Genomic DNA, 20,451 nt, shown 5'->3' with positions numbered 1-20,451 from the left:
ATTTTTTTTTCAGAGCTAGATGCAGAAAACAATGATATTCAATTTGCAATCTGATGGAGGTCAGTATAGATGGACTAATAGAACAAGTCCCACACACTGCTAGAAGCCCAAATATTTTTTCAGAGCTAGATGCAGAAAAAAAATATTTTTAATTTGCAACCTGATGGAGGTCAGTATAGATGGACTAATAGACCAAGTCCCACACACTGCTAGAAGCCCAAATTTTTTCAGAGCTAGATGCAGAAAAAAATTATATTCAATTTGCAACCTGATGGAGGTCAGTATAGATGGACTAATAGAACAAGTCCCACACACTGCTAGAAGCCCAAATATTTTTTCAGAGCTAGATGCAGAAAAAAATATTTTTAATTTGCAACCTGATGGAGGTCAGTATAGATGGACTAATAGACCAAGTTCCACACACTGCTAGAAGCCCAAATTTTTTTTCAGAGCTAGGTGCAGAAAAAAATTATATTCAATTTGCAACCTGATGGAGGTCAGTATAGATGGACTAATAGAACAAGTCCCACACACTGCTAGAAGCCCAAATATTTTTTCAGAGCTAGATGCAGAAAAAAAATATTTTTAATTTGCAACCTGATGGAGGTCAGGATAGATGGACTATTAGACCAAGTCCCATACACTGCTAGAAGCCCAAATTTTTTTCAGAGCTAGATGCGAAAAAAATGATATTCAATTTGCAACCTGATGGAGGTCAGTATAGATGGACTAATAGAACAAGTCCCACACACTGCTAGAAGCCCAAATTTTTTTTCAGAGCTAGATGCAGAAAAAAATTATATTCAATTTGCAATCTGATGGAGGTCAGTATAGATGGACTAATAGAACAAGTCCCACACACTGCTAGAAGCCCAAATTTTTTTTCAGAGCTGGATGCAAAAAAAAATTATTTTTAATTTGCAACCTGATGGAGGTCAGTATAGATGGACTAATAGAACAAGTCCCACACACTGCTTGAAGCCCACATTTTTTTTCAGAGCTAGATGCAGAAAAAAATTATATTCAATTTACAATCTGATGGAGGTCAGTATAGATGGACTAATAGAACAAGTACCATACACTGCTAGAAGCCCAAATATTTTTTCAGAGCTAGATGCAGAAAAAAAATATTTTTAATTTACAACTAGTGTTGAGCCACCCCCGTAGTGTTCGAGTTCGGATCGGTTCGTCGAACACCCGTGTGTTCGCCGAACTGTTCGTCGAACTGTTCGTCGAACACCTTCGAACACCGTTAAAACCAATGGCAGGCAAACAAAAACACATAGAAACACATAGAAAACACCTTCAAAGGTGTCCAAAAGCTGACAAACTGCTCAGAAGACATAACTAACACATGGAAAAGTGACAAGTACATATAGTCATGCGAAAATAAAAGAGGTGGAGGAGTAAAAGGAGGGGAGACACAGATATAGGCATGTCATGCCCTTCTAAAATCCAAAAAGTGAGAAGCCGACACGGCCAGTCCGCTCCTGCCCGTGCCACCTCCGTGTCGCCGGGTTTGTGCCAGAGCCGCGGTGAACCCTGACGGCTAGCCCCCCTCTCCCAATACTGGTGCCTGTCCGCTGGTGGGTCGAGCGAGCCCCCCTGTGGTGGAGGCAGCTCTAAGCTTTTTAATTTAAATTGTCTCTCTAATTTGAATGAATACACTTTAAATCCATTTACAAGGATCTATTGGAGGGCAAGTCTCATGCCAGCAGCCGCGGTAATTCCAGCTCCAGTAGCGTCCACTAAAGCTGCTGCAGTTAAAAAGCTTTTATAAGGATCGAGCTCGGCTGTCCACCGCAAGGCATCCTACTGCCAGTCCCAGCCCCTATGCCTTGGGGTGCCTCCTGATGCTCTTCACTAAGTATCCCATGGTCCCGAAGCATTTCCTTTGAAAAAATTAAGTGTCTAAACTACAGGTGGTGTAGCTTGCTTAACAGCCGGGATAATCCGCTGACTAGCAGACACTGCTACTAGGCACAAAGTATTTCCTGGGTTAGATGCAGTCAAAAATTTGTAATTAGATACTCTCGTTGGATGCTGAGAAAGCATTCCATAGAGTCTCCTGGCACGCCATATATGATTCTCTTAAAGAGCTTGGGGTAGGGGTCTAGGGGACCCTTTTATAGCCAAAATCACGGCCCTGTATCGCAATACGTCACCTAGGCTGAAGATAAATGGAACTGTAGCACCCTGAGGGCTCGGTTGCTACAGACGTATTGCACCTCACCCAGAGGTGTGATATCTCACTCTCAGGTAAGGATGGAGTGTGGATCAGGACCCGACACCTGCATGCATTACACCACATTGCCGTGGGGCAGGGCGACCAATATGCCCCTGAGATGGGCACGACAGTCCCTGTCCCTGGCTGGAGTGGGGGGAGGGAACACTGAGGAAGGGGAACCCTGTAGTGCAGGAGCAGGGAGGAAGCAGTTCTTGGGTGCATTGAGAAGGGAGTATAAAAGGTGGGCACCATCTTAGTTCAGTGCAGAGAAGTCTGAGCAGAAGTGGCAGGGAGCAGGGGCTCTGCATGAGCTCTGCTCCGGAGGCGGGCCTAGTAACAGAGGCCCAGGCCTGCAAGAGGGAGAAGGAAGGAAGAGGAGCGGAGAAGGCTCCAGGAACGAGGAATGAAGGGATCCCAGGGGTGCGGACGGGCGAGTCGCCACCGCACGCCCGAATCCACCTGCGTGGAGGGGTCAGGCCAAAGGGGGAGACCGGTCCCCGAACTAGTGGAGGCAGGAAACGACCCTCAGCTAGAAACCGGAGGCTCTGACATTTTATGTGGCGCAGCCCCTTGCTCCACCCGCTAGGAAGGCACCACATAGGGTCAGGGAAACTGGCGCCAAGTTTACCAAGAGGAGGCCCGAGGCAGCCGGACAGAAGTGTTGGTAAGAAAGGCCAGACAAAGGACACACAAAGGGGGTCCTTTGAAGCGCTCCAAAGTTATCTGGGAGTTGTCTGAGCCCCTCACCTGGTGAGCACAGTACGACGTGGGCAGCCGTTACCTGCAGACGTGGTCTGGATAATAAGAACTGTGAGTAAAGGCCCTGAACTGCATCACTGACTCCGTGTCGTTACTGCTGCTGCCCTGCACCATCACCCCCATCCTCCGCATACACTGCCCTGAGGCTATACTCCTCCCGTGGGGAGTTATGCTACGCTCTGCTGCACCCACAACACCAGCCTTAGCGGTCTGCCCTGTAGCAGCGGTTCACTCTGACCGCAATCCACGGGTGGCGTAGTCGGACATTTAAACATCAAAACCACATAAATAGTTCCGCCACTGGTTTGACCGCCCTGAGCCACGGAACCGGATCGCCGCCACGAAGACTACAACCACCAGCATCCACCAAAAAGGGTCCGGCTCCGGGTGTCCCAAGGCCCAGGGGGTGCGTCAGAACATTTTCATCACCTTTCACAATCACCAATGGGACAAGGCAGGGATGTCCTCTGTCCCCTCTCTTATACATCCTAGTGACGGAGCACCTGCTCTCATCAATTCGCCATAACCCCAATATTAGGTGGATTGAGGTGGGAGGCACCGAGTACAAGTGCTCTCTATTTGCTGATGTCCTAGTATATATCACTCAATCACATATATCCATCCCTGCTGTTATGGCTGAAATAGATCACTTTGTTACATGGTAAAATTTTAAAATCAATGCAGCGAAGTCTGAGGCCCTCGATGTCTCCCTCCCTAAATCCATATAGGATTCCATCCAGTCCAACTTTCCCTTTGCCTGGCCCTCACAGGGTATCAAATACTTAGGAATTCCTATTCATAGAGACCTCTCCCATCTATGTTATCTTAATTTTGGGCCCTTTATTGAACAATTCCATACAGACCACGGTTGGCAAGTTAGAACTGTAAGATTCACTACGTGAACCACTGGTGTTTTGTGGAAAAGCACATGTACACCGCGTTCCAAATTATTATGCAAAAAGTGTTTAGGAGTGATAAGGGAAGAATTTGTTTGTTTGTCAGTTAAACTCATTGATGGTGATGTGTGTCAGGGCTCTTTATATCACTGTAAGCAATTGCAGACACCTGTGCTAATTAGTTTGGCAGGTGTGTCCAATGAAAGGCAAGACTACTTAAGAAGGCTCTCTCACATTATTAAGCAGCCTACATTTTCTGCCAAAATGGGAAAGAAAAAGGATGTGTCGGCTGCTGAGAAGCAACAAATTGTGGAGTGTTTAGGTCAAGGCATGACTACAATCAACATTGTGCGATGATCAGGATGAAGTATCTTGGCAATCAAGAAGTATGTAGCTGATTCACAGTACACACGTGTGCGTGCTGATAAGGGCAAATTGAGGACTCTTTCCTACAGGCAATTACGTCAGGTTGAAAGAGCAGCGGCAAAAAAGCCTTGTCATAGCAGCAGACAAGTTTTTGAAGCTGCTTGTGCCTCCAACGTCCCCCGAACAACAAGATGCAGGGTCCTTCAGAGGTTTGCAGCTGTGCATACGCCATCCTGTCGACCTCCTCTATCCACTTCACACAAGCAGAAACGGCTCCAGTGGGCCAAACATTACATGAAGACTGATTTCAAAACTGTTTTGTTCACGGATGAGTGCCGTGCAGCGCTCGATGGTCCAGATGAATGGAGTGGAGGATGGCTGGTTGATGGACACCCCACGCAAACACGGCTACAGCGCCAACAAGGAGGAGGTGGAGTAATGTTTTGGGCTGGAATCATGGGGAGAGAGATTGTCGGCCCCTTTAGGATCCCTGAAGGCGCTAAAGATGAACTCCATAATGTATGTGGATTTTCTCAAACAGCACTTCCTGCCATGGTTCAAGAAGAAGAACCGTGTATTTCACAGCAAGATCATTTTTCTGCATGATAATGCACCATCTCATGCTGCACATAAAACATCTGCATCTCTGGCTGATATGGGCATAAAAGGGGACAAACTTATGGTGTGACCCCCATGCTCCCCTGACCTCTACCCCATTCAGAACCTTTGGAGCATCATTAAAAGGAGTGTCTATGATGGCGGGAGGCAGTTCACATCTAAGCAACAGCTCTGGGAGGGTATTCTGTCCTCATGCAAAACAATTGAAGCAGAAACCATCCAAAACCTGACAAATTCAATGGACGAGAGAGTTCAGAAGCTCCTTTCGAACAAGGGGTCCTATGTGAAAATGTAACATCACCTAGAATAAAGTTTTGAGTTGAAAACTGTTTGATTTCAGTTTCTAACAACCTGCTAATGCTTATAATTTCAAAAATGACCATTTTTTTGGTCTTTATTAAAATGAAAAGGTTGATCGAAAAGTTTGGGGGATCTAAGAGTGTGGCAACCCAGTAGTCATGATTACTTCGAATTCTGACAATATGAGGGTCATGCTGCAGGTAGTGCAGCAAGAAGGCACTTATGTGTCTTGCGCATCTCGGAGCCCCAAAATTATTTCCGGGCTAGATGCAGCTAAAAATTATTTTTAATATTAAATCTGGTGAAGCTTATTATAGATGGCCTAATAGGATCAGTGCTGCACACTGCTACAAAGCCCAAATTATTTTCCAGTCAAGATACAGATAAACATGATTAGTAATTTGAAAGCTTAAAACGGTTGGTAGGGTGATTTTAACCAATCATCAAGCTTTTACTCTCCCCAGGATGACACAGGGGTAGAAAAGTCGTTTCGGATCCATGATTTGTTCATCTTTATGAACGTGAGTCTGTCTACATTATCAGTGGAGAGCCGCGTGCGCTTATCTGTCAGCACACCACCAGCAGCGCTGAACACACGTTCAGACAGAACGCTGGCTGCGGGGCATGACAAGATCTCCAAGGCGTAAGTGGCTAGCTCCGGCCATTTATCCAGATTGGAAGCCCAAAAAGAGCAAGGGTCCAGTGACACAGTCGTGGCTTCAATGTTTACTTGGAGATACTCCTGTACCATCGTCTCTAGGCGTTGACTATGTGTCAGACTTCTTGTCTCCTGTGGCCTTGCAAAGGATGGGCTAAAAAAGTGGTGAAATGATTCCGCAAAATTGATGTTACCAGCAGATACTGTGGTTCTGTTACGGTTTGAGTGCTGAACACTTGACGGTCCCACGGTTGGCAAGTTGGAACTGTGAGATTCACTACGTGCACCACTGGTATTTTGTGGAAAAGCACATGTAAGATTCTGCAACAGTCTCTGCTGATACTCCTGCATGCGTGCATCCCTTTCTATGGCAGGAATAATTTCTGCAAATTTACTTTTGTACCGGGGATCTAACAGTGTGGCAACCCAGTAGTCAGGATTATTTCTAATTCTCACAATTCGAGGGTCATGTTGCAGGTAGTGCAGCAAGAAGGCACTCATGTGTGTTGCGCATCCAGGAGCACCAAGTCCCTGTTGTGTTGGTGGCGAGGTAACAATCATGCTTCCTTCCTCTGTCCTCTCCCCCCAACCTCGCACAACAGAAATGTGATCAAGGTCTCCCTCATCTGATGAGTCTTCCATCAGTTCGTCCTCCACTTCTTCCTGGGCTCCTGCACCTTCCTCACTAGTTTGGCTGCTACCATGCGCCCTGGTAAAATCATCTCCCCCACCCTCACATGCCTGCCGCCTTGGTGCTGCCGACCGTCTGGACCTTGCAGATGTTAGCCCTTCCGCATACAACTCCTCCTCCTCTACTTCCTCCACCTCCTCTTGTGCCACCACCTGACTCCGAATTCTGTTTAACATGTGCTCCAGCATGTAAATCACCGGAATAGTCATGCTGATAATGGCATCGTCAGCACTAAACATCTTCGTCGCCATTTCAAAACTGTGCAGAAGGGTGCATAGGTCCCTGATCTGAGACCACTCCTCCAGCGTGATTTGCCCCACCTCTGAATCTCGTTGGCCCAGGCTATACGTCAGAACGTATTGCACCAGGGCTTGTCGGTGCTGCCACAGTCGCTGCAACATGTGCAGAGTTGAATTCCACCGGGTAGGCACATCGCATTTTAGCCGGTGAAGTGGCAGGCCCAAAGACTTCTGTAGAGATGTAAGTCGCTGAGCTGCGGGATGCGAACGGCGGAAGTGAGCACACAGCGACCGTGCCCTCTGCAGAAGGCCATCTAGTCTGGGATAGTGGGCTAAAAATTACTGGACAACCAGGTTCAACACGTGAGCCATACAAGGCACGTGTGTGACATTGCCCCGGCGAAGGGCCGCACCCAGGTTTGCAGCATTGTCGCACACGGCCTTCCCTGGTTTCAGGTCCAGTGGAGACAACCATTCATGAAATTGGTTCTCCAGAGCTGACCACAACTCCTCAGCTGTGTGACTCACATTTCCCAGACATTTCAATGTAAAAACCGCCTGATGACGTTGAGCCCTACTGCCAGCATAGTAAGGAGGTGTGCAGGATCCCTTCTGCGCAGTTAGAAAGCTTGTGGCATGACCAGACAGGCTTTGGGTGCAGGTGGAAGACCGAGAGGAGGTTGAGGAGGCAGAAGCAGTGGAGGAACTTTGACATAAAGAGGATTGACGCACAACTCGTGGGGACGGCAAGACTTGGACAGCAGCCCCTTGTCCTGCTGTCACCATAGTTACCCAGTGCCCAGTCAGCGACATGTAACGCCCCTGTCCATGCCTACTCGTCCAAGTGTCTGTGGTGAAATGCACCCTGTCACACACAGAGTTTCTCAAAGAAGCGGTGATGTTGTGTGCGACATGCTGGTGGAGCGCAGGCACACCTTTCTTTGAGAAGTAGTGCCGACTGGGCATCTGGTACTGGGGCACTGCGACGGACATAAGGTCTCGAAAATCCTCTGTGTCCACCAGGCGGAAAGGCAGCATTTCTGTAGCCAAGAGCTTGCAGATGGTGAAATTCAACCTCTTAGCTTTCTCATGGCTAGGAGGAAATGGTCTTTTACTTGTCCACATCTGAGGGACCGAGGGCTGGCTATTGTGCTTAGACGGGGTTGATAAGGGTGTCCCCGGCAAACTGCCGGTCTGTGAGGAAGATGCAGGCGGACATGTTAGGTTGCCTTGATCCAAAGGTGGTGCTATCGATGTCGGACAGCGCTCAAGACCAGCTGGTGTTACCACCTCCAAAGAAAATGATGACCTGCCAATCACGCTGGCTGTTGCGGGTAAAGAGGTGGCAGGTCTGCGCCCCAAAACAGGTGTGAATGCTGTCCCCTTAGTCACAGAGGATGAAGAGGCCGCGGATGCACAAGATATGGCAGACGGTGGTTGGCCCTGCCGGCTAGGCCGCATTGTAGCACACTGAGCTTCCCACTGCAACTTATGCTTCATGTCCATGTGCCGGTTCATGCATGAAGTACTCAAACTATGTATTTTTTGGCCTCTAGTTAGCTTTTGCTGACAAATGTTACAGATAACACGAGTTGGGTCATCTTTATCGATCTGAAAAAATGCCCAGGCTATGCAAGGCTTAGCACCCATGCGACCTGAAGAGCCACCACGACTTGTGGTGAGAGGCAGAGTTGTGTTTGAGGATGCAGTTGTTGACGTGCTTCCAGTACTACGTCTCTGTCCAGGAAGGCGCAACCTGACCTCGTCGTCACTAGCATCTTCCTCCACCTCCTCTGCTGACCTCATCTCTTGGCTGACTGTGGGTTGACAGTAAGTGGGATCTCCGACCTCATCATCATCACCCTGTGCGTTATCACACCCGTCGTCCTCAGAGCCAACCTGTTCCTGCCCTGACAAAAAACTAAAGTTGTCGCTCCAATCAGGTATTTGAGTCTTATCATCGTCTTCCTCATTGTCTCCACCAACAGGAGTTACAGTTTGGGAATGAGGGTCTACATTATGGTCAGAACCTTCTGCGTCTGGTCCTGGATCCGACTCATAAAGATTCTGGGCATCAGTGCAGATCATTTCCTCGTCTGGAGCTCTGGAGCCGACCTCTGATTCCCAGGCTATAGTATGAGTAAACAGCTCTGCAGACTCAACCATCTGTTCTACCTCATACTCAGACGGGCAGCTGGAGATTTGGGAGCTGTGAGGAAGCAAGTGCGATTTGGGTGACACCTTTGAGGACTGGAGTATTTGTGATGTTGAAGTTGATGTGGAGGAGAGCCCACTTAAAGGAGCACTTGATATCCGTTGAAGCACCTGCTGTTTTTGTGCCTCATCTGGAATTTGTAGCGATTGGCGTGGCCGTAAGAAAGGGATCTTATCACATTGTCCGCTAAAAGAAGTAGACATTTTAGTTTGGCTGGAAGATGGTCTTTCTTCTGCACCTACCCCACGGACACAACCTTTTTTCCCCTTCCCAACACGCCTATTCCCCTTTCCACCAGCAGCAGGCCTTTTTCCACTCATTTTGGTGGTTAACTAATTCACAACTCTGGAGTTGTTTGCACAAAAAAACAATGGATGGTAACCGAGCAGAGCTGAGTGGCCAAACTGTGGTATTAGGCCAAAACTATTGGCTGGGTTAGATGCAGAAAAAAATTATTTTTAATTTGCAACCTGATGGAGGTCAGTATAGATGGACTAATAGACCAAGTCCCACACACCGCTAGAAGCCCAAATATTTTTTCAGAGCTAGATGCAGAAAATTTTTTTATTCAATTTGCAACCTGATGGAGGTCAGTATAGATGGACTAATAGACCAAGTCCCACACACTGCTAGAAGCCCAAATATTTTTTCAGAGCTAGATGCAGAAAAAAATTATTTTTAATTTGCAACCTGATGGAGGTCAGTATAGATGGACTAATAGACCAAGTCCCACACACCGCTAGAAGCCCAAATATTTTTTCAGAGCTAGATGCAGAAATTTTTTTTATTCAATTTGCAACCTGATGGAGGTCAGTATAGATGGACTAACAGACCAAGTCCCACACACTGCTAGAAGCCCAAATATTTTTTCAGAGCTAGATGCAGAAAAAAATTATTTTTAATTTGCAACCTGATGGAGGTCAGTATAGATGGACTAATAGACCAAGTCCCACACACTGCTAGAAGCCCAAATATTTTTTCAGAGCTAGATGCAGAAAAAAATTATTTTTAATTTGCAACCTGATGGAGGTCAGTATAGATGGACTAATAGACCAAGTCCCACACACCGCTAGAAGCCCAAATATTTTTTCAGAGCTAGATGCAGAAAAAAATTATATTCAATTTGCAACCTGCTGGAGGTCAGTATAGAAGGACTAATAGAACAAGTCCCACACACTGCTAGAAGCCCAAATATTTTTTCAGAGATAAATGAAGAAAAAAATTATTTTTAATTTGCAACCTGATGGAGGTCAGTATAGATGGACTAATAGACCAAGTCCCACACACTGCTAGAAGCCCAAATATTTTTTCAGAGCTAGATGCAGAAAAAAATTATTTTTAATTTGCAACCTGATGGAGGTCAGTATAGATGGACTAATAGAACAAGTCCCACATGCTGCTAGAAGCCCAAATATTTTTTCAGAGATAAATGAAGAAAAAAATTATTTTTAATTTGCAACCTGATGGAGGTCAGTATAGATGGACTAATAGACCAAGTCCCACACACTGCTAGAAGCCCAAATATTTTTTCAGAGCTAGATGCAGAAAAAAATTATTTTTAATTTGCAACCTGATGGAGGTCAGTATAGATGGACTAATAGACCAAGTCCCACACACCGCTAGAAGCCCAAATATTTTTTCAGAGCTAGATGCAGAAAAAAATTATATTCAATTTGCAACCTGCTGGAGGTCAGTATAGAAGGACTAATAGACCAAGTCCCACACACTGCTAGAAGCCCAAATATTTTTTCAGAGCTAGATGCAGAAAAAAATTATATTCAGTTTGCAACCTGATGGAGGTCAGTATAGATGGACTAATAGAATGATGCTATGCCCAAAAGATTTTACTTCACTAGGTGCAGTAAAAAAAATTGGTATTCTATACACAGGTGGTATATCTTGCAACACAGATAGGCTACTCCACTGACTAACACACTCTGCAATAGGCCAAAAAGGATTAGCTTTGCTAGATTCAGCCAAATGCTGTGAAAAAAACTTGCACAGCACTGGCACAGACCTGCCTGGCAAAAACTGATAGGAACTGATGTAACCTAGTCCTGAAAAGGACTCCAATTACAATTAGTCTTTACTCCCACAATCTATCTATTTAAGAGCACAGACCTGCTTGATAAAAGTCGTAGGAAATGCTGTAACCTAGTCCTTAAAAGGACTGCAATCACAACTATTCCCTACTCCCAAGCTATCTGTATATTTGTGCGAAAATTGGCTTGAAATTAACAAGGTATAGCGCACACAGCAACAGCGGTGCCGTCTAACACGCAGCTGCAGCAGTGAGAAAATGGTGGCGACGGGGAAAATGGCTTGGTCTTATAGGGCAAGGACATGTGACATACACTGCCAATCACACATGCCCTTGCTTGTGTGAAAAAAAGCACTTCGCTCCGTGTGTGCGCTGCTGATAGGCTGACAGATTGCACCTCCCCACTGCAAATGCGGGAAAGAGAAAAAAAAATGGAGATCTTCATTGTTCCTGCAGAGATCCATCCCCTGCCCCTCCCCCCGCCCCGCTGTACACTCAAACTGCGTATTAACATTAATTTTCATCATTACTGAGAAAAAATCCAGTTATGATTTTGGTGCACGAACAGTTATCGAACATAACCTCGAACAGCCGAATTTTTCTCAAATTGTTCGTGTTCGCCGACCGGCTCGAACACCGCCCAAAACAGCTCGAATTTGAGATTGGCGAACAGTTCGAGTAGAACAATGCTCATCTCTATTTACAACCTGATGGAGGTCAGTATAGATGAACTAATAGACCAAGTCCCACACACTGCTAGAAGCCCAAATTTTTTTTCAGAGCTAGATGCAGAAAACAATGATATTCAATTTGCAACCTGATGGAGGTCAGTATAGATGGACTAATAGAACAAGTCCCACACACTGCTAGAAGCCCAAATATTTTTTCAGAGCTAGATGCAGAAAAAAAATATTTTTAATTTGCAACCTGATGGAGGTCAGTATAGATGGACTAATAGACCAAGTCCCACACACTGCTAGAAGCCCAAATTTTTTTCAGAGATAGATGCAGAAAAAAATTATATTCAATTTGCAACCTGATGGAGGTCAGTATAGATGGACTAATAGACCAAGTCCCACACTCTGCTAGAAGCCCAAATATTTTTTCAGAGCTAGATGCAGAAAAAAATTATTTTTAATTTGCAACCTGATGGAGGTCAGTATAGATGGACTAATAGACCAAGTTCCACACACTGCTAGAAGCCCAAATTTTTTTTCAGAGCTAGATGCAGAAAAAAATTATGTTCAATTAGCAATCTGATGGAGGTCAGTAGAGATGGACTAATTGAACAAGTCCCACACACTGCTAGAAGCCCAAATATTTTTTCAGAGCTAGATGCAGAAAAAAAATATTTTTAATTTGCAACCTGATGGAGGTCAGGATAGATGGAATAATAGACCAAGTCCCATACACTGCTAGAAGCCTAATTTTTTTTCAGAGCTAGATACAGGAAAAAATGATATTCAATTTGCAACCTGATGGAGGTCAGTATAGATGGACTAATAGAACAAGTCCCACACATTGCTAGAAGCCCAATTTTTTTTTCAGAGCTAGATGCAGAAAACAATTATATTCAATTTGCAATCTGATGGAGGTCAGTATAGATGGACTAGTAGAACAAGTCCCACACACTGCTAGAAGCCCAAATATTTTTTCAGAGCTAGATGCAGAAAAAAAATATTTTTAATTTGCAACCTGATGGAGGTCAGTATAGATGGACTAATAGACCAAGTCCCACACACTTCTAGAAGCCCAAATTTTTTTCAGAGCTAGATGCAGAAAAAACTTATATTCAATTTGCAACCTGATGGAGGTCAGTATAGATGGACTAATAGAAAAAGTCCCACACACTGCTAGAAGCCCAAATATTTTTTCAGAGCTAGATGCAGAAAAAAATTATTTTTAATTTGCAACCTGATGGAGGTCAGTATAGATGGACTAATAGACCAAGTCCCACACACTGCTAGAAGCCCAAATTTTTTTTCAGAGCTAGATGCAGAAAAAAGTTATATTCAATTTGCAACCTGATGGAGGTCAGTATAGATGGACTAATAGAACAAGTCCCACACACTGCTAGAAGCCCAAATATTTTTTCAGAGCTAGATGCAGAAAAAAATTATTTTTAATTTGCAACCTGATGGAGGTCAGGATAGATGGACTAATAGAACAAGTCCCACACACTGCTAGAAGCCCAAATATTTTTTAAGAGCTAGATGCAGAAAAATTTTTTTTTTAATTTGCAACCTGATGGAGGTCAGGATAGATGGACTATTAGACCAAGTCCCATACACTGCTAGAAGCCCAAATTTTTTTCAGAGCTAGATGCAGAAAAAAATGATATTCAATTTGCAACCTGATGGAGGTCAGTATAGATGGACTAATAGAATAAGTCCCACACACTGCTAGAAGCCCAAATATTTTTTCAGAGCTAGATGCATAAAAAAATTATTTTTAATTTGCAACCTGATGGAGGTCAGTATAGATGGACTAATAGAACAAGTCCCACACACTGCTTGAAGCCCACATTTTTTTTCAGAGCTAGATGCAGAAAAAAATTATATTCAATTTGCAATCTGATGGACGTCAGTATAGATGGACTAATAGAACAAGTCCCACACACTGCTAGAAGCCCAAATATTTTTTCAGAGCTAGATGCAGAAAAAAAATATTTTTAATTTGCAACCTGATGGAGGTCAGTATAGATGGACTACTAGACCAAGTCCCACACACTGCTAGAAGCCCAAATTTTTTTTCAGAGCTAGATGCAGAAAAAAATTATATTCAATTTGCAACCTGATGGAGGTCAGTATAGATGGACTAATAGAACAAGTCCCACACACTGCTAGAAGCCCAAATATTTTTTCAGAGCTAGATGCAGAAAAAAATTATTTTTAATTTGAAACCTGATGGAGGTCAGTATAGATGGACTAATAGACCAAGTCCCACACACTGCTAGAAGCCCAAATTTTTTTTCAGAGCTAGATGCTGAAAAATATTATATTGAATTTGCAACCTGATGGAGGTCAGTATAGATGGACTAATAGAACAAGTCCCACACACTGCTAGAAGCCCAATTTTTTTTCAGAGCTAGATGCAGAAAAAAAATTATATTTAATTTGCAATCTGATGGAGGTCAGTATAGATGGACTAATAGAACAAGTACCACACACTGCTAGAAGCCCAAAATTTTTTTCAGAGCTAGATGCAGAGAAAATTATATTCAATTTGCAATCTGATGGAAGTCAGTATAGATGGACTAAAAGAACAAGTCCCACACACTGCTAGAAGCCCAAATATTTTTTCAGAGCTAGATGCAGAAAAAAATTATTTTTAATTTGCAACCTGATGGAGGTCAGTATACATGAACTAATAGACCAAGTCCCACACACTGCTAGAAGCCCAAATTTTTTTTCAGAGCTAGATGCAGAAAACAATGATATTCAATTTGCAATCTGATGGAGGTCAGTATAGATGGACTAATAGAACAAGTCCCACACACTGCTAGATGCCCAAATATTTTTTCAGAGCTAGATGCAGAAAAAAAATATTTTTAATTTGCAACCTGATGGAGGTCAGTATAGATGGACTAATAGACCAAGTCCCACACACTGCTAGAAGCCCAAATTTTTTTCAGAGCTAGATGCAGAAAATAATTATATTCAATTTGCAACCTGATGGAGGTCAGTATAGATGGACTAATAGAACAAGTCCCACACACTGCTAGAAGCCCAAATTTTTTTTCAGAGCTAGATGCTGAAAAATATTATATTGAATTTGCAACCTGATGGAGGTCAGTATAGATGGACTAATAGAACAAGTCCCACACACTGCTAGAAGCCCAATTTTTTTTCAGAGCTAGATGCAGAAAAAAAATTATATTTAATTTGCAATCTGATGGAGGTCAGTATAGATGGACTAATAGAACAAGTACCACACACTGCTAGAAGCCCAAAATTTTTTTCAGAGCTAGATGCAGAAAAAATTATATTCAATTTGCAATCTGATGGAAGTCAGTATAGATGGACTAAAAGAACAAGTCCCACACACTGCTAGAAGCCCAAATATTTTTTCAGAGCTAGATGCAGAAAAAAATTATTTTTAATTTGCAACCTGATGGAGGTCAGTATACATGAACTAATAGACCAAGTCCCACACACTGCTAGAAGCCCAAATTTTTTTTCAGAGCTAGATGCAGAAAACAATGATATTCAATTTGCAATCTGATGGAGGTCAGTATAGATGGACTAATAGAACAAGTCCCACACACTGCTAGATGCCCAAATATTTTTTCAGAGCTAGATGCAGAAAAAAAATATTTTTAATTTGCAACCTGATGGAGGTCAGTATAGATGGACTAATAGACCAAGTCCCACACACTGCTAGAAGCCCAAATTTTTTTCAGAGCTAGATGCAGAAAAAAATTATATTCAATTTGCAACCTGATGGAGGTCAGTATAGATGGACTAATAGAACAAGTCCCACACACTGCTAGAAGCCCAAATATTTTTTCAGAGCTGGATGCAGAAAAAAATTATTTTTAATTTGCAACCTGATGGAGGTCAGGATAGATGGACTATTAGACCAAGTCCCATACACTGCTAGAAGCCCAAATTTTTTTCAGAGCTAGATGCAGAAAAAAATGATATTCAATTTGCAACCTGATGGAGGTAGTATAGATGGACTAATAGAACAAGTCCCACACACTGCTAGAAGCCCAAATTTTTTTTCAGAGCTAGATGCAGAAAAAAATTATATTCAATTAGCAATCTGATGGAGGTCAGTAGAGATGGATTAATAGAACAAGTCCCACACACTGTTAGAAGCCCAAATATTTTTTCAGAGCTAGATGCAGAAAAAAAATATTTTTAATTTGCAATCTGATGGAGGTCAGGATAGATGGACTAATAGACCAAGTCCCATACACTGCTAGAAGCCCAATTTTTTTTCAGAGCTAGATGCAGAAAAAAATTATATTCACTTTGCAACCTGATGGAGGTCAGTATAGATGGACTAATAGAACAAGTCCCACACACTGCTAGAAGCCGAAATTTTTTTTCAGAGCTCGATGCAGAAAACAATTATATTCAATTTGCAATCTGATGGAGGTCAGTATAGATGGATTAATAGAACAAGTCCCACACACTGCTAGAAGCCGAAATATTTTTTCAGAGCTAGATGCAGAAAAAAATTTATTTTTAATTTGCAACCTGATGGAGGTCAGTATAGATGGACTAATAGACCAAGTCCCACACACTGCTAGAAGCCCAAATTTTTTTTCAGAGCTAGATGCTGAAAAATATTATATTCAATTTGCAACCTGATGGAGGTCAGTATAGATGGACTAATAGAACAAGTCCCACACACTGCTAGAAGCCCAATTTTTTTTCAGAGCTAGATGCAGAAAAAAAATTATATTTAATTTGCAATCTGATGGAGGTCAGTATAGATGGACTAATAGAACAAGTCCCACACACTGCTAGAAGCACAAAATTTTTTTCAGAGCTAGATGCAGAAAAAAATTATATTCAATTTGCAATCTGATGGAAGTCAGTATAGATGGACTAAAAGAACAAGTCCCACACACTGCTAGAAGCCCAAATATTTTTTCAGAGCTAGATGCAGAAAAAAATTATTTTTAATTTGCAACCTGATGGAGGTCAGTATACATGAACTAATAGACCAAGTCCCACACACTGCTAGAAGCCCAAATTTTTTTTCAGAGCTAGATGCAGAAAACAATGATATTCAATTTGCAATCTTATGGAGGTCAGTATAGATGGACTAATAGAACAAGTCCCACACACTGCTAGATGCCCAAATATTTTTTCAGAGCTAGATGCAGAAAAAAAATATTTTTAATTTGCAACCTGATGGAGGTCAGTATAGATGGACTAATAGACCAAGTCCCACACACTGCTAGAAGCCCAAATTTTTTTCAGAGCTAGATGCAGAAAAAATTATATTCAATTTGCAACCTGATGGAGGTCAGTATAGATGGACTAATAGAACAAGTCCCACACACTGCTAGAAGCCCAAATATTTTTTCAGAGCTGGATGCAGAAAAAAATTATTTTTAATTTGCAACCTGATGGAGGTCAGGATAGATGGACTATTAGACCAAGTCCCATACACTGCTAGAAGCCCAAATTTTTTTCAGAGCTAGATGCAGAAAAAAATGATATTCAATTTGCAACCTGATGGAGGTCAGTATAGATGGACTAATAGAACAAGTCCCACACACTGCTAGAAGCCCAAATTTTTTTTCAGAGCTAGATGCAGAAAAAAATTATATTCAATTAGCAATCTGATGGAGGTCAGTAGAGATGGATTAATAGAACAAGTCCCACACACTGTTAGAAGCCCAAATATTTTTTCAGAGCTAGATGCAGAAAAAAATTATTTTTAATTTGCAACCTGATGGAGGTCAGGATAGATGGACTAATAGACCAAGTCCCATACACTGCTAGAAGCCCAAATTTTTTTCAGAGCTAGATGCAGAAAAAAATTATATTCAATTTGCAACCTGATGGAGGTCAGTATAGATGGACTAATAGAACAAGTCCCACAAACTGCTAGAAGCCCAAATATTTTTTCAGAGCTAGATTGAGAAAAAAATTATTTTTAATTTGCAACCTGATGGAGGTCAGTATAGATGGACTAATAGACCAAGTTCCACACACTGCTAGAAGCCCAAATTTTTTTTCAGAGCTAGATGCAGAAAAAAATTATATTCAATTTGCAACCTGATGGAGGTCAGTATAGATGGACTAATAGAACAAGTCCCACACACTGCTAGAAGCCCAAATATTTTTTCAGAGCTAGATGCAGAAAATAAATATTTTTAATTTGCAACCTGATGGAGGTCAGTATAGATGGACTAATAGACCAAGTCCCACACACTGCTAGAAGCCCAAATATTTTTTCAGAGCTAGATGCAGAAAAAAATTATATTCAATTTGCAACCTGATGGAGGTCAGTATAGATGGACTAATAGAACAAGTCCCACACACTGCTAGAAGCCCAAATATTTTTTCAGAGCTGGATGCAGAAAAAAATTATTTTTAATTTGCAACCTGATGGAGGTCAGGATAGATGGACTATTAGACCAAGTCCCATACACTGCTAGAAGCCCAAATTTTTTTCAGAGCTAGATGCAGAAAAAAATGATATTCAATTTGCAACCTGATGGAGGTCAGTATAGATGGACTAATAGAACAAGTCCCACACACTGCTTGAAGCCCAAATTTTTTTTCAGAGCTTGATGCAGAAAAAAATTATATTCAATTAGCAATCTGATGGAGGTCAGTAGAGATGGACTAATAGAACAAGTCCCACACACTGCTAGAAGCCCAAATATTTTTTCAGAGCTAGATGCAGAAAAAAAATATTTTTAATTTGCAACCTGATGGAGGTCAGGATAGATGGACTAATAGACCAAGTCCCATACACTGCTAGAAGCCCAATTTTTTTTCAGAGCTAGATGCAGAAAAAAATTATATTCACTTTGCAACCTGATGGAGGTCAGTATAGATGGACTAATAGAACAAGTCCCACACACTGCTAGAAGCCCAAATTTTTTTCAGAGCTAGATGCAGAAAAAAATTATATTCAACTTGCAATCTGATGGAGGTCAGTATAGATGGACTAATAGAACAAGTCCCACACACTGCTAGAAGCTCAAATTTTTTTTCAGAGCTAGATGCAGAAAAAAATTATATTCAATTTGCAATCTGATGGAGGTCAGTATAGATGGACTAATAGAACAAGTCCCACACACTGCTAGAAGCCCAAATATTTTTTCAGAGCTAGATGCAGAAAAAAATTATTTTTAATTTGCAACCTGATGGAGGTCAGTATAGATGGACTAATAGACCAAGTCCCACGCACTGCTAGAAGCCCAAATTTTTTTCCAGAGCTAGATGCAGAAAAAAATTATATTCAATTTGCAACCTGATGGAGGTCAGTATAGATGGACTAATAGAACAAGTCCCACACACTGCTTGAAGCCCACATTTTTTTCAGAGCTAGATGCAGAAAAAAATGTTATTCAATTTGCAATCTGATGGAGGTCAGTATAGATGGACTAATAGAACAAGTCCCACACACTGCTAGACGCCCAAATATTTTTTCAGAGCTAGATGCAGAAAAAAATTATTTTTAATTTGCAACCTGATGGAGGTCAGTATAGATGGACTAATAGACCAAGTCCCACAAACTGCTAGAAGCCCAAATTTTTTTTCAGAGCTAGATGCAGAAAAAAATTATATTCAATTTGCAACCTGATGGAGGTCAGTATAGATGGACTAATAGAATGATGCTATGCCCAAAAGATTTTACTTCACTAGGTGCTGTAAAAAAAATTGGTATTCTATACACAGGTGGTGTAGCTTGCAACACAGATAGTCTACTCCACTGACTAACACACTCTGCAATAGGCCAAAAAGGATTAGCTTTGCTAGATTTAGCCAAATGCTGTGAAAAAAACTTGGACAGCACTGGCACAGACCTGCCTGGCAAAAACTGATAGGAACTGATGTAACTTAGTCCTGAAAAGGACTGTAATTACAATTAGTCTTTACTCTCAACCTATCTATTTCAGAGCACAGACCTGCCTGATAAAAGTCGTAGGAAATGCTGTAATCTAGTCCTTAAAAGGACTGCAATCACAACTTTTCCCTCCTCCCAAGCTATCTGTAGATTTGTGCGAAAATTGGCTTGAAATTAGCAAGGTATAGCGCACACAGCAACAGCGATGCCGTCTAACACACAGCTGCAGCAGTGAGAAAATGGTGGCGACGGGGAAAATGGCTGGGTCTTATAGGGCAAGGACATGTGACATACACTGCCAATGACACATGCCCTTGCTTGTGTGAAAAAAAGCACTTTGTTCCGTGTGTGCGCTGCTGATAGGCTGACAGATTGCACCTCCCCACTGTAAATGCGGGAAAGAGAAAAAAAAAATGGAGATCTTCATTATTCCTGCAGAGATCCATCCCCTGCCCCTCCCCCGCCCCGCTGTACACTCAAACTGCGTATTAACATTAATTTTCAGCATTACTGAGAGAAAATCCAGTTATGATTTTGGGGCACGAACAGTTATCGAACATAAACTCGAACAGCCGAATTTTTTTCAAATCGTTCGTGTTTGCCGAACGGCTCGAACACCGCCCAAAACAGCTCGAATTTGAGATTGGCGAACAGTTCGAGTCGAACAATGCTCATCTCTACTCACCTCTTGCACGTCACTGACAGCGTGGGAAAATTCTCCTGCGCTCAGCGCTTCAGCAGGAGAATTTTCTCACGCTGACAGCAAGCGCAGGAGAATTTTCCCACGCTGTCAGTGTCGTGCATGAGGTGAGCTGAGTTCATTGGACATGACCTCGGCTCATCTTTAAGCCGTCACAGCGAGACGCTGAGGAGCACAAGCATGCCTGCGCTTCT

This window comes from Phyllobates terribilis, unplaced genomic scaffold (assembly GCF_046119375.1).
Source record: "Phyllobates terribilis strain yellow unplaced genomic scaffold, ASM4611937v1 Scaffold_1__5_contigs__length_1240528914, whole genome shotgun sequence".
NCBI classification, from domain to species: Eukaryota; Metazoa; Chordata; class Amphibia; order Anura; family Dendrobatidae; genus Phyllobates; species Phyllobates terribilis.
Note: the sequence above shows the minus strand (reverse complement) of the source record.